The following is a 16,813-nucleotide window of genomic DNA, read 5'->3' as shown; positions in this document are numbered from 1 at the left end:
TACCTTGCTTATTTTTATCCAGACTCACTCTTTGCATGTTCTTTTGAAGTTTGGTGACTCTTTTGTTGCTTTTCTTGAATCTCCAACAGGTATCTTTATCATGCATTGAGTGACCACAGAAGGAGCATATCAATGTGGATTTTTCGTCTCCATGTAATTTTTCCTGTTTGACACAACTTTCAACCATTGTATCTTGATTTGCAGAATCCATTACTTTTGCTGTTTTTCTTTTGAATCCTAAACCATGATTGTTTCCAAAGGATTTCTGACCAAACAACATTGCTGAAATTTTGTCAGAACTTCCAGACATCCTTTGCAGGTCATCTCTGAGAGAATTAATTTCTTCTTCCTTCAGAGACATGGTTTTGACGAATTTAATATGAAGATGCCATATCTCAATATTTTTCGTCTGGAGTGATGATTTAACATTCCTCAAGGAGGCTTTAAGACGAAGGTTCTCTTGAAGAATCTCTTTATTCAGGAGATCAACCAACTCAGTGTTAATTTCAAGTTCTGAATCAGAGGTTGAATTCAGGGAAGTAAATCCATTGCACCGGTTAGACTCTTCTGAGTTGCTTTGAGAAGGAATGTCTTCTGTTGAATTATCTTCAGCACACAGAGAGGATGGAAAGCCTGCAAATATATTCTTCCTTTTCATTAGGTTCTTGACCTCTTTGACTATTAGTGAATGATCACATTCATCATCCCAGGACAGGTGAGAGGAGGACGTCTCAATTTTGTTCACAGCGTTGAGTGTGAACGTCTTGCCTGTCTTTTGATCAAGAATCCTTAACTTTTCAATAAGTGAAGTCTTGGAAAGTGTATTAGGGTTATTTCCCTCAATGATGACATGCTTCTTAGAATCGTATTTTGATGGCAGCGATCTGAAGATTTTCATCACAATGTCCTTTTCAGGAATGGTCTTACCCAATGCAAGCGATGCATTAACAATTTCAGACACTTTGTGGTAAAAATCATCAATTGATTCATTATCTGCCATCCGAAGATTTTCCCATTTGGAATTCAGATTTTGAATTCTGGCTTCCCTTTCACTGGTATTTCCTTCGAATACGTTTTCTAAGATATCCCAAGAATCTTTAGACCTAGTGCAATTTGACACATGGTGCTGAAGATTGGGGTAATGGAATGTATGATTTCCTTCAAACCGTCGGAATTTTGCTTTGCAGCAAGTATCTCGGCAGGACTGTATTCACCAATATTCTTGGGAACGTTTACATCTCCATCTGCCACAACGGGAGCATCATATCCATTAACAACATATACCCATGATTGAAAATCACGTGCTTGAAGAAAAGCTCGCATATCAATTTTCCACCATAAGTAATTTGTGCCATCGAAGACTGGTGGTACGTTAATAGAGATAACACCTCTGTCCATAGAGTCAGATCACTACAAACACAGACTTGTAAGGTCTTGAACGTGTTTTCCTGCTCTGATACCAATTGAAAAAGCGGGGGTCTAACAACACCATCCAATATTTCGCTTAGCAATCTGTATGGACTAACTCCAATATACTCTGCTAGAGAATCAACTAGACAGCCAGACTCAATCTAGATTAAATCATATCGAGGAGTTAATATCTCTCTCTTGATTTGATCTTTACTCAAACTCATAACAATCAGCAAGTTTTTATCAAATACAAGGAATAACTTGGATGGTACCAAAGACCATTATCCAAGGATCAATCAATATCAATCAACAACCAAGGTCGGATTTCCAATTGATTGATTCAAACGCACAACCTGTATTATTTCAACTATAAAGATAAAACAATATAATGCGGAAATTAAAATAACACAGACACCAGAAATTTTGTTAACGAGGAAACCGCAAATGCAGAAAAACCCCGGTACCTAGTCCAGATTGAACATACACTGTATTAAGCCGCTACAGACACTATCCTACTCCAAGATAACTTCGGACTGGACTGTAGTTGAACCCCAATCAATCTCCCACTGATCCAAGGTACTGTTCTGCTTCTACGCCTATGATCCCAGCAGGATACTGCGCACTTTATTCTCTTAGCTGATCTCACCCACAACTAAGAGTTGCTACGACCCAAAATCGCAGGCTTTAACAATAAACAAATCCGTTTCACACAGACAAGTCTATCAAAGGATCAATCTGTCTCCCACAGATAAACCCTAAAGGTTTTGTTCCGTCTTTTGATAATAATCAAGGTGAACATGAACCAATTGATAATCCGGTCTTATATTCCCGAAGAACAACCTAGATTAATCAATTACCTCACAACAATCTTAATCGTATGGTAGCGAAACAATATGTTGTGGAATCACAAATGATGAGACGAAGACGTTTATGATTACTTTTTATATCTTGCCTATCGGAGATATCAATCTCAAGCCAATCAATCTGATTGTACTCGTACGATAGAAGATGCAAGATCAGATCACACAACTACGATAAAAGTAGTATCGGTCTGGCTTCACAATCCCAATGAAGTCTTTAAGTCGTTAACCCGGTTTGAGAAAAGAAAACCAGAGGATTAAAGAAGAATCAACTCTAGTACGCAAACTAGTATCACACGTAAGGTGTGGGATTATTTTTGCACAATACTATATGTATCCTTTATATAGTCTTTCAAATCAGGGTTTTTCCTTGGTCACAAAGCAAACAATATCCACCGTTAGATGAAAACCTGATTTAGATTCAAGCTAATATTTCTCAACCGTTAGATCGAAAACTTAGCTTGTTACACACACTTGACAATGCACATTTCTAAGTTTGTTAATCGTACCCAAACGTATGCAAATGTTGGTTCAATAATAGTCAACCAAAAGGTTAGCCATATGAGCATCTCATATCAACCATGTTCTTCTTCACTATAACTTGTTCAAATGACACAAATGAACTAGTTAGAGAGTTGTTCAATTGCAAGGAAATCTCATGTACTACACAAGACACAATTGAAGCAAAGATGATTTGATTCACCCGAATCGGTTCACGAACTTTATAACCACGGTTTGGAAACTGCATTTCTTAGTCTGTTTAAGTTCAGAAATCATCTTCAGATATATAACCTTCTTAAGTTCGCAGACTAGGTTCACGGACTTAAGCAACTGGTAGAGTTCACAAACTCCAGCAGAAAATCTCGGCAAAGACTTTCGTCGGTTCACGGACTGGGTTTGCGGACTGGATTCGCGGACTAGTCTAGTTTGTCAACTCCAGCATAATTTCTCGGGATGAGAAGTCTGGCAGTTCGCGGACTTGGCTCACGCCATTCTCCGGTTTCTCTTGATCAACAAAGTTCACAAACTTTGGTTCAAGAAATATGAATTATACATAAACGTGTTTCCACAACAATGTTTATGTCCACCATTGGTTATATAATCTAAACTCTCATTTCAATTATTGAAACATTCTTAGAGGACGTTATATAGTTGTTATTCACAAACCATTTTTCGTCAAATAAATTTTTAAAGTGATTGAAACATATCATGACTTTCGTCACTAGGTAAAGATAAACTTGATCGAAGCGAAAGGCTTACCAACACATATTTCGAGATATATATAGGCGAGGTATACTCGGCTCGAAATACCAAATGTGTATAATCCAGTCTATATATATAGCATACGACTTCTTGTCTCAAAGAGTAGGAGATAGAGTATATATACTTTTGAGTGACAGATAAGTTCAAGTCTTCACATATAGTTTTTTGTCGAGAAGTTCCACAGGTTCCTTGAGTAGTTCTTCTTCTTGTATGATGAATCGCCATGAAGTCCTTGAGCTCAACTAAACTTTCTATCCTAGTCCGAGACTTAGCTATAATAGACTAGAAATCAAGACTTATAGTTTTGATCACTAACATTGACAAACATGCTTGAGATAGCAACGCATGCGAGTTCGACCGAGCAATGCTCTAATGCTCTGGTTACAAATGCTTAATCCAAGGAACAAAACCTCAGCAGAACCCCTACCCGCAACCAAATTTCTTTGGACCTTACCATGTCCACCAAAAATTTAGTTTTTCTTGTGGAAAACAATCAATGAAGGCCTACCAACCTTCACTATCTTAAACCGAATCAATCTCATCAACTCCAACATATGCGCTCGTTGTAATTCTGATACAGGTCAGCGGATCACTTACTCTTACGCTGCCCGGTAGCGATTACAACCTGGAACACTCTACTCAATCAACTCACCAACACCCTAAATACCCCCGTTATCATCCCAAATGCAATAACACCTCAAACAACCATCTCCCAACTCCTACAACAACCGGTCCCTCCCACAGTACTCTCTTCTTTCTGTTATCTTTTTTGGTCACTCTGGTTGACTAGAAATGTCTTTGTCTACCGTAAGAAACATGCAACATCAAATGGCATTTTATTTTCAACCCTAAAGCAACAACAAGAGTACATATGGGCTCAAAATTCAGTCCCCCTACTCTTCCAGGCGACTTACCAACTTTCACTCTGTCAAGAGGAAACATAACGACGACAACAATATTGGTAGTATGGTCCTATACTGGTTCAGATTGGATAAAAATCAACACAGACGGAGCTGCCAGAGGACACCTCGGATTGGCAGGGGCAGGCTTCATCTGCAGAGACTCGAAAGCAAAAGTCATCATGGCTCTCGCGCAACCTCTAGGAATTACTACTGCTTTAATAGCAGAAACCTGGTCGCTGCTGCTGGCTACAAGAACTGCAACAGATAGACAATGGATGAAAGTACTTTTCGAGACAGATTCTGAAACTCTTATGCATTTTGTCACATCCCCTACAACACCACATTGGTATTTAAAGAGAATGATAAAGGAAATAAAACACCATTTTATTCAGATACCACACAGAGCCATCCAGCATAACTACAGAGAAGGAAATGAAGTGGCGGACGACCTTGCTAATCACGCAGCATATGGAAGCCAAACGGGAATCTTGGAACCAAAATTTGGGAACATACATTCCCAAATTTCATTAGTCAAATTGTACTCAGCGACTCCATGGGTACTAGATACCCTCGTGTAATTTCCTCCTAGTTTTGTTATTAATTACATGATTCAAAAAAAAAAATCTTAAAATTAAAATTTGATACAAATGAAAGATGCATCATACAAATGAAAGATGCATCATATTTGGGCAGCTAATCTAAACTCATCATATTTGGGAAACACCCTCAAGATAAGATAACAACCATCAAATTGAAAATATTTTCCCATTCTGTTGCGCCCTTCGAGCCGACACATTTGCTCCACATCAAATGCGTTTTGGCCATTTTGTCGGTTTCGATAGCCTTCAGTAAGTGCAGCAACAAACAACTTCACATCCTTGCTGATTATTCTGAAGCGATGACACAATTCATTTGCATTTCGATTATTGAGGTTCAATGTTTCTTCTTGAAATCTCTGAAATATGCGACTCCATACAAACTCTTGATGTTGATGTTGTCCATTATTGACCATATCTTGTATAACAAAAACATAATGCCTGCAAATGGATTCATCTTCAGCTATGCTAAATTTGCGAGCTCGAACTCGAACTGACATGTTGGATTTGTGGAGTGAAAGAATGGATATTGAAGAAATGGTGTGAGTTGAAATGAGATTTGATATTGTATTTATATGATGATGAAATTATGACCGTTAGATGAGATGATACGAGCGGTCGAGTCTAGACTGCTGGTGGTGGAAACTATACCTAACAGTGTTTTCTACACCGAGCGGTTGAGTCTGTAGAAACTTGACCTGGCCTTCCTAAGTGGCAAATTTGCTTGTTTGCCAGCTCCATTGTGGATGCACCCATAGGAACCGGCCTAACACTATGAACAGGGGTGAGCATTTTATCCGTAATCCGCGGGTTTAACTGGGATCAACCGCATTTTTACGGATGGATGCCCGGACCGTTCGCTAATGGATTGGACGTGGATGAGATTTTTGGAATCCAACGGATTACGGATTGGACCCGGATGGAACATTGAAAATCCGTTGGACATCCATATCCGTTAGATGAAGGCATTTATATAGTTTATAGAAGATATATAGATAATTTTGGAATTTTTAAGATATTTGTTTGGAGTATTGTCCATATCACTTCAATATTTATATGCATATATAAAATGTGTAGGTTCTGTAAGAAGTCATCTATATTGGTATTATTTCTGGTTTTATTTTTTCATTACAAATTTTAATTAACACAAATTCATTGGATTATCCGCATCCAATTCGTTGATCCATGCATCCATTTGATGCAAATCCATCGGGTGTTGGATTGGATGCGGATGACAAATTTGAAATCCATAGTGGATTGGATTGGATGCGGATGTGGTAAAAACCGGTCCATACCGGCCCATGCTCACCCCTAACGATGAAGCTCTAAGTTGGCCCAAGATGGTTAACACTATGAAACTCTGATCCATATAACTAACATGGTCTCCCCTTTTCAGGAGTATATCTGCATACAATTAAGAAAAACACACATGTAGTAAAAGAAAACCCAAAAAAGTCTTTGGACTGGTATATTCCAATTTCCAACTCCAATTCCAATGAGAATTGAAAATTCAATGAAGATCTGATCTTCATTGTGATTTTTATCCACAGTTCTAATTTCATTTTTAAGCATCCTCCCACCTTCAGTTTTAGCTCACACAAAAATGCTTCATTAATTGAAGTTGAATCAATGGGAACCTAATCAGCTCAAACAAGTGTAAGTTAGGCATGTAATTGAGGGGTTCCCTTAGGTAACTTGAACCCCTTTTGTGTAGAAAACACAGTGAAGAATGAATTATTTGTTGTAGAAGATGACTGATATATTTATTATTTGCAGCAATTTACATAATCATTCTTCATGATGGAATTATTTTTGGTCTTAATTAATATGAAGATTGGTGATTTTGCAGGTGTAGTCTATATTTAAGAATCTGTAGCTTCTCTGAAAAAGATGGCTTCTTTGGTTGGAAAAGTTGTTTCTTCAATTGATCCTGCTCGTAGAGTATGGGAAGATCCATCTTTTATAAAATGGAGAAAGAGGGATTCTCATGTGTCCTTGCACTGCCATGAATCAGTTGAAGGTGAAGAATCTAGTTCTTGTGTTTCATTTTCTTTCACTCACTGCAGTAGACATCATTCTCAGTCTAATTTCTGCATTTGACTGTTCTTTAGAATCTCATATATGATCTGAGGATCCTTTTACACCACAAAGGCACACAACTACCAAATTCATAATTATGTAATTATTATCGCATCAAGTTCTTCTTCTTTTTCTATACTGCGGCACCACAGACCTTATGCACGTGTCAAACATAAAGTTCCAAGTTACTAAAAGAACTCATTACATTTGTTTATCAACATAACCTTAAATGCAACTGTATGGATCTTAAAAAAAAACTGATGCAAATCTAGAAGAGTCTGGTGATGTGCCATTTTGCATTTCACAAATTGGTACTAAATTGTAAAGTTACGCCTTCACAACCATAATCACACAATTGGACATTTCAAACGTATTTGTATCATCATTATCATAATGCTAATGCTTCTATTATTTCTGCCTTTGTTGTACCCCATGCCTTTCCTCACTTTGCCCTTTTTTTCTTTTTCTTTTCCAGCTTGTTTTTGTTGAGACTCATTTAGGCTCATTCTTTATCGGTGTCTTATACGAATGATTATGTTTTTTTCTCTAACAATTGATCCGTGAGAGTCAAAGCAGTTCTGCAATTGATGTGCTTCGCATATTTTGTATCTCCATAGGTTCTCTCAAATATTGGTATGATCGCAACAAGGTGGGCATTCTAGAATCGAAACCTGCTGTCTGGAATGACGATGCTGTAGCTGAAGCCCTAGACAGCGCAACTTTCTGGGTGAAGGGGTTGCCTTTTGTTAAGTCCTTGTCTGGCTATTGGAAGTTTTTCCTCTCCCCAAGTCCGACAAGTATCCCTACAAATTTCTATGATAGCGATTTCGAAGATTCTTCTTGGGAAGCTTTGCCAGGTAAAGTATATATAATCTTATAGTTCATGCCCCGTAAGGACTTCTATACCTTTTCCTTTCCTACTAGTTCTTTGTTCATTGCTTTTTCTTTAACTACTTTATAGTTATCGTAAACATTTGATTTATACTTTTGGTTAGTTACTTGTTTCAATCCTTAATCTTTGACACTTGCAAAAGTAAGATTACAAAAATGACAATTTTAAGAAATTAATGGCTCTCTGGACTATCTTAACAAAAGAATGGTGTTTTTAGAGGAACTGTTGTATTTCTATGAAACATAGATTACCATGTGCTTTCAGCACAAGTGGGACTTGGAGTATATAATACTCTGGAATGTGCATGTATATAATCTAAGAGACACTAGTGAGAGGTTTTTGTGTTCCCTGACCATCTATGGTATGAGCACCTGTACCGAGGAAATATGATTGGTGGATACGAGCCAAGGAAATTCGTACATTGAACTCAGTGAACATGAATTGAAGTAATTTTTTGTTGGAAGGGGGAATATCTATTGAGCTGTAATCTCACTCCTTGCAAATTTAATTGAAGGCAGAAATGGAAAGCACTAAGAAGCTTGGGTTAATGTTTTTCTCCCTTCCTTTTGTTACCCTATGTAGCTTTCTGTATCCACTAGTATGTATACCCTAAACAGATGTTCTCTTTTTTTGTTCCTTGTTTAATTTCTCTGAATTTTGTTTTTAGTTTGTCTTAACTTTTTTCTGGGAGCGTACTCATATGTTTTTGTTTTGCATTGATATTGAAACAGTTCCTTCAAATTGGCAGATGCATGGATTTGATCGACCAATTTATACAAATGTTGTGTATCCATTTCCACTAGATCCACCTAATGTTCCTGTTGAGAACCCCACTGGTTGTTACAGGACATACTTCGAAATACCCGAAGAATGGAAGAGTATGGTTAATTTCTCTTATGCTAATGATTCATTGTAACTTCTCACTAAATTCAGATTGCACTATCAATTTTTTCGGTGGACCTCTTATTATATACATCTGTTGACATTTGTCAGATCGTCGCATCTTTTTGCACTTCGAAGCTGTTGATTCTGCATTTTACGCTTGGATTAACGGGATTCCTATTGGATATAGGTTTGTCCACTCCATTTTATGATGTTTTCGTTAATAAAGTGATTATGTATTCGTATGTTACTTTTTCAGCCACTGTATGGAATTTCTTCTTTTATCGAACAGTTGTATGGTTCTTGTCTATTCATAACAATTAGCAGTTTCTGTGAGAGACTAAGTCCTGTTGCGGTGTTGTGACATAGAGAACATTTGGAAGAGATGTATAGAGAAGAACTAGGGTTTTATGTACTATTTTTATTTTTATTTTTTGGTGCGGGGGTTTTCTGTACTTTACATAGAGAAAGGCTTAACTACTGAACATCTGATTATTTTCTTTTTAATCTAGCTAGTGCTTTTGTTTATTGTGCAATAAAGTTTCTGCTTATTAATAGATGCCTGAAACATACCCAGATACAAATGTTTTAATTGTATTTCAGTTTTTACCAGGTAGTTTAACAAAAGTTAAACGTAACTTTAATACATAGGTCAGTCAGGATAGTAGGCTTCCTGCTGAATTTGATATCAGTGATTTCTGCCATCCTCGAGGATCGGATAAGAAGAATTTACTTGCTGTTCAAGTGTTGAGGTGGAGTGATGGTTCTTACCTTGAAGATCAAGATCATTGGTGGTTGTCTGGTATTCACAGGGATGTTCTTCTTCTTTCCAAGCCACAGGTTGGTACTTATTTCTCGTGCAGTTTTTATTTTGTCTCAGTTGACATGTATTAAGAACGAGCTTGGCAGAGGCAGACTGCTCTGTGAACTTGGAAGAATTTTGGTTCTCCTTTGTGGTTGCTTATTCTCTTAAAAGGGATTGACAACCTCCTGATTACTCAGATGATTATCTTGCATATGCAGCCTGAGTGTCTCAAGATACTCTTTATGCCAAATCCTTAATTATCATAGTGCTGGCACGCGGCTTTGTATCAATCCGATGTTAGCCAAGCACTGGTGTACATAGAGTATCAAAGAAATGGAGTGTGAATAATGAAATCAAGTGGGATTAGTATTATCCATCTTAAAAGTTCTTAAATGCCAGTACAAAGAGAAACTGTAGTTATCCCACCCTGAATATTTATCTTATACAAATACAGCGTAAGGAACGCTTGAAGAACCCTAGGTACAATAATGTACTAAATAAAGCTCATGAACTCCGTTTAACCACAAGAAAAGGATATACCTAATCTGGAATTTCGGTATCTTCATTGTCTTACGGTATGATGTGCAGTGTCTGACCTCAAGTTCAGTAAGAGGCAAGGCTTCCATTGTTGTACTACATCCGGTTGAACTTTGAATTTCAGATTTTTGTGTACTGGATATGCACTATATTATGTGTTTTTAGAAGAAGCACAAAATTGCATTTGCAGGGACAAAACTTGTGCAATAGTTGCATTAACATTTATAGATTATTGGATTTTGCTTGAATAAAGAATTTCTTCGCTATCCAAAGTATTTTGTTTCTGGGCTGAGCAACAAAACGATGAGATACGCAGCTCCCTAATTCTATATCCTTGTACATATGATAAATCTTGTTATACAAACTCATATATTCTATGCTTAATCTTTATTTTTGCATCTTGTCTGGTTTATTGTGGACCTTGTAAGCATGAATTATCTTTAGTTGAGGGAATGATTTGTTTACAGGTTTTCATTGCAGATCACTTTTTCAAATCAAGCTTGAGTAAGGATTTCTCCTTTGCAGATATACAGGTATAGAGAACTAATACGTAAACCCCACTAAAAGTTGACAACAAAATACAATTTTCATTATCTTCTTTGATAGTTGGTCGATATCTTTCCACATTTTTCAAATTTTTAATTAATCGTTCATCTAATACAATTTTGTACTCGTACAAATATAAAAACTACTCGATCCAAGTGTGATTATATGATCAGATATTCAACACTTAAACGTCTTAAATCTGTCTTCATTCAGATTATTTGGAGAGACAGTTGTAATCCCTAAGGGGTCTATTATCATAAATCTAGATTACATGCAGTTTTTAATTTAAACTATAATGCTAAAAAGATACTGTACAACCTTATCGAATATTCAATTATAGTAGTATTAGATGCATGATGATTTCAAGTCAGCTAGTTGGTGTTTTATTTACCAGATGGAACTGTAAGAAGAATTCTCTGCTGATGATAAAATTTGCATCTTTATACATGTCATTCTCTACGTTTTTTGCCGAGTCAGGTTCATTATCTTATTTGAGCATTTGCGTATGCATGGACTTCATTTTTATCCTTTGGCTATTTTGTAAATGTAAAAGTTGGAATTATTACCTGTGAAAAATGTAAGACCTGCCAGTGTCTGTTGTAAATAACTATACTTGTCTGGAGAACCATAACAATAGATGCCTTTTTTCCAAAATATCCAGGTTGAAGTGAAAATTGAACCTGTCAGCGATTGCTTGCTTACCAACTTCTCACTAGAAGCTGTGATTTACGACACTGCAAGTTGGTATGAATTTGATGGGAAAGTTGATTTGATTGCATCTACTGTTGCTCATTTGAAACTTCATCAAGTCCCCAATCCAGTTCTTGGGTTTCATGGATATATACTTGGTGGAAAACTTGAATCGCCAAAGCTTTGGTCTGCTGAACAGGTCTGGGATCTGACTTTATTCATTTCATCTTCGTATATCTGAGTTAAATGATGTGTGAATTTGTTGCTTGATATGATGTGAGTGGATGAACTATGTGTTCACCCTGTAATTCTAGCAGAGTAAATATCTCATACAGTACTTCTGAGATGTAACTGATACTTAAAACTGAGTATCTGTTACCCCAATTTTGTGTGCAATCACTATTCGAGGGTTATTACTCTCCTTTTCCTTCATCATTGGCATCTATGTTGTAAAAGGCACTAGGCAAGGTGAGGCGCCAAACCTAGCGCCTAAGGCGCGCCTAGGCGCCGCGTAAAAAATGGAAAACTCACCTTGCAGGCTTACTTTGGCGCCTGGGTGCCTTTTTTTGCCAGGCGCCTGCCCAGCGCTTAGTGCGCCTTTGGCGCTCGCCCTTTACAACATAGATTGGCAGAACTATTATTTCTGCCAAATGACTTTTCCTTTTGCAATTCTTATTAGCTTTCTTAAAGATTGGATTGAATATATCTTTCTCTAATGAATTTGTCTGTTTGGGTCATAAACAGCCAAACCTTTATACGCTGGTTATCATCCTTAAAGATGCATCTGGCCAACAGGTGGACTGCGAGTCATGCCAAGTAGGCTTTCGGCAAATATCAAAAGCAACAAAAGAGATACTGGTTAATGGACATCCAGTAATTATACGGGGTGTCAATAGACATGAACATCATCCACGTCTAGGAAAGACAAATGTGGAGTCCTGCATGGTTAAGGTTACTCTCTATCCAGTAGCAATTGATATCTGACTCGTGCAAAATCTGTGAAATGCTCGTTGTGCTCATATTTATGAAATATTGAAATGTACATCTTGTTGAGATTTCTATGTTATCCTTGTCTTTAGGATTTGATTTTAATGAAGCAAAACAACATCAATGCTGTGAGGAACAGCCATTATCCCCAACATCCACGGTGGTACGAGTTGTGCGATTTATTTGGTTTCTACATGATAGATGAAGCTAATATTGAGACACATGGATTTGATTACTGTGGACATATAAAACACCCTACACTAGAACCAAGTTGGGCTTCTGCTATGCTAGATCATGTAATAGGCATGGTGGAAAGGGACAAAAATCATGCATGCATTATATCTTGGTCTTTGGGAAATGAGGCCGGATATGGACCTAATCACTCTGCGTTAGCTGGTAATTTTTTGTTTTCTTGAACATGTATTTGCTCAATTATTGTATCATTCTTTTGTTAGGTTTATGCCACTAACCATTTGGGGCTTTAGGTTGGATTCGAGGGAGGGATCCCTCAAGGATAGTGCACTACGAAGGAGGTGGATCAAGAACTTCATCAACAGATATAATATGCCCGATGTATATGCGTGTCTGGGACATAGTTAAGATTGCAAAAGATCCCAATGAAACTAGACCAGTAATTTTATGCGAGTATGTCTCCTACTTTTTCTGTCTTCATATTACCATACACACATGCCTTTCATCTCCTCTGTGCTGCATTTATCTGTCCAATTTATTCATAGTTGTAACTCCCGGCTCTTTGAAGGTATTCTCATGCAATGGGGAATAGCAACGGAAATATTCATGAATATTGGGAGGCAATTGATAACACATTTGGTCTTCAAGGAGGCTTTATCTGGGATTGGGTTGATCAGGTGGGTTGAAATGTCAAGGCTTTTGTTCTATAAACAGATTAAAAGAGCAACTTGGGCAGCTGGTCAGATAAGACCAACCCAAATGCAGCAAAAGCTTCAAGCCATTGAATCTGGGCCCAACCCAGCCTCAGGTTTGGATTGTAGAGAGCCAGAACCTGAGGTTACTTGAAAACAACTCATCGGGTTCTCCGTGCTTTTATCCATTTTCTTCCGTTTTGTGAAAAAAGTATAATAAAGTGAGGGTGGTTCTATTTGGAAGCAGCACTGAGGAACCTTAGAGAAACAAGTTTAAAATTGACAGAGGCCACCTTCCGTTGCATCCAAAATAAATTTTCTTCTTTTATAACAATATATCCATGTAACGGAAAATCTTATTTCTTGGGTGTTTAGGATGGTTCTTGGTTTTCATAAATTTTGTTTACCTGGCGATTCAGAGTTAGTTTTGCATTACCTCTACAGATTTCTATTTGCTAAGATGGACAAATAGTATCAATTTTTGGCGGGTCTCTGGCGTCTAGAAATTGAAAAAGGGAGCATGAAAAGACCACGGCGCCAGGGGATTATGAAGATGATAATTACTGTTTTCAAAGCATTTGACCATTTAACTCTTGTTAGGATAGAACTTACGGGACTGTACCATGTTTGACATTATTATGTTATCTTGTTCTTTTGTTGCCTTCTGTAATTTAACCTTTGCAAACTTTGTGTAGGGGCTGCTGAAGGAAGGTTCAGATGGTTGTAAGCACTGGGCATATGGAGGGGACTTTGGGGATACTCCCAATGACTTGAACTTCTGTTTAAATGGTCTTATATGGCCAGATAGAACCCCTCATCCTGCACTAAATGGTAACTCGATAGTAATTATGTACTCATATGTATCACGCTAGACATTTATAGACATGTTATTTGTGACATTATGGGTGTGTATCTACTCAAGCTTTCAGTTATTTTATCTTTCAGAAGTTAAATATGTCTATCAGCCAATAAGGGTCTTATCCAAGGATGGTGCCCTCAAGGTAATAACTTTCAACTAAATATCCTATCTGGAAAATGCAATTACAAGCATATGAAGTTTTTCATAACAGTAAGATGGTACTTTGCAGATATTAAACTCACATTTTTTTGACACAACAAAAGAATTGGAGTTCAGCTGGGCACTTCATGGGGATGGATCCCTCCTTGGATCTGGGGTACTACCTCTCCCTGTCATAAAACCACAAAGCAGTTATGATATAGAATTTGTATCTGCTCCATGGTATTCTTTGTGGGCGTCATCACCGGCAACAGAAGTATTTTTAACAATCACCGTCAAACTCTCGAATTCGACACGCTGGGCTGTAGCGGGTCATATCCTTGCTTCCACACAACTTCAGTTGCCCACCAAACAAGAATGCGGGCCACATGTATGTTTTCTTCCTACCTTAACGAGATGTCTATAATACATAAATACTATCATTTACAGTTCTGAGGAAATACATGTGTCTTCAGGTAATCAAAGCCACAGATGGTCCAGTTCTTGGCGAATGTCTTGGTGACACTATCAGAGTCAGCAAGCAGGATTCTTGGGAGATAAAAATTAATTCAAAGACGGGAACAATTGAGAGTTGGAAGGTAGGTTTCTTACTATCATAGTGTTGCTTCTACTTGTAAGCTTCTCAGAAGGAGTTCGTTTATTCAGCCACCTTTTTGAGATCTAGTAGAGTGTATCAGCTTTTCCCCAAAAACGAAAGACCAAGAAAATGTCAATAGCCAAGGAACTGGGTTCCTTGTGCAATGAAACTCCTGATGGAGAAAAAAGAAAAAACTAGAAGCAACAGTGTTATTTTTATCGTCCTTCTGACATCTTCCAAGTTTTGTTTTTTTCTTTGCTTAACGGCACCTTTCACGTTGATAAACAGCGCTATAGAATGTACTGGTCATATATAAACTTTGTGAAAGTTTATCATGCTGACAGGTTGAAGGAGTTTCGGTGATGAATAAGGGCATATTTCCGTGCTTCTGGAGGGCACCTACAGACAACGACAAAGGTGGAGGTGAAACTAGCTACGCTTCCAAATGGAGGGCTGCCCTTCTGGGTAACCTGTCCTTCCATGTTCAGAGCTGCTCTATACAGAATATGACAGACTGCAGTGTCAAGGTTGCTATAGTCTATTTTGGCATCCCGAAAGATCAAGGAACCCCCCTTTCCAGTTCTGAAAGATCTAATACTACTTTTAAAGTTGACATGATGTATACAATATATGGTTCCGGAGATGTAATTCTAGAATGCAATGTATGCCCAAGCACTGACCTTCCGCCATTGCCACGCGTTGGAGTTGAATTTCATGTGGATAAATCTCTGGACCAAATCAATTGGTATGGAAGAGGGCCATTTGAATGTTATCCGTCGGAAAGAAGCTGCCCGTGTCGGGGTATATCAGGAGAATGTGGGTGACATGCATGTGCCGTACATTGTTCCTGGGGAATCTTCTGGTAGAGCTGATATCAGATGGGTTGCACTTCGAAACAGTGTCGGGTATGGCATTTTTGCTTCCATGTATGGCAGCTCTCCTCCAATGCAAATGAGTGCTAGTAACTACGGCACTATGGAGCTTGACAGAGCGACACACAATGAAAAGCTTGTCAAAGGAGATACCATAGAGGTAAGCGCTCTTTAAATGTTTGTCGCTCTATGTATAACATCAACAATAAGTTAAAGGTCTAATCCAACTAATTATTTCACTTTGATATAAGGACATTAGTCTGACACCGCTCGTAAAGTTGCGTAAACCTCTCTGCTCTACTCAAATTAGGCTTAAAAGTTCACATAACCTAGAGAACTGGAATAAAAACATGAAATAATTTAACCCTGTTCTAAAATGTGTTTTTCGAAGGATGGGATTTGGCTCAGATCCACTGCAGTTTGGTTTAATCATTTCCTTATTTTTCTTTATATCTGAACAGTAATTTTATGATCTTGTGGTAATCAACAGGTGCACCTTGATCACAAACACATGGGTGTAGGCGGAGATGATAGCTGGACCCCTTGTGTACATGATAAGTATCTGATTCCTCCAGCACCCTATTCATTTTCGGTCAGGTTTAGCCCTATCACTCCATCTACAACTTCTTGTGATGACTTGTATAAGCTACAGCTTCCGAGTTAATAATATCCCATCTACTGCTCAGTTATGGAACATGACAAAAGGGTAACACAAAGTTGTTGGTTAAAGATGGATGTTTTGATTTCTGTTGTATCTTGCGAAGTGTTGAAAACTTGGAATCCTACAATGTGTTCTCTAAACAAATACTGTAGAAATCAAGTTTTTACTGTGCAGATTGATTGCACAGAACACACATTAAATATCAATGAGGAGAAGTGTAGTTTGTGGCGTGACTTCCGTAACTTGCATCCCATTTTAACCTGCACTTCCATCGGTGGCTTCCTTTTCTTGTATGCTTTAGTTAAGTTCAAGACAATAATTTTGTGCTGGCAGGAGCAACATACAACATCCA

General features: G+C 37.8%; 1 pseudogene; it reads left to right on the top strand.

Moving 5' to 3' along the window:
- Positions 1-6,448: 6,448 nt before the first annotated feature.
- Positions 6,449-16,694, top strand: LOC113321373 (annotated as a pseudogene).
- Positions 16,695-16,813: the final 119 nt, after the last annotated feature.

The sequence above is a fragment of the Papaver somniferum genome, chromosome 11 (assembly GCF_003573695.1).
Source record: "Papaver somniferum cultivar HN1 chromosome 11, ASM357369v1, whole genome shotgun sequence".
NCBI lineage: Eukaryota > Viridiplantae > Streptophyta > Magnoliopsida > Ranunculales > Papaveraceae > Papaver > Papaver somniferum.
This window is presented reverse-complemented; position numbering and strand designations above follow the sequence as displayed.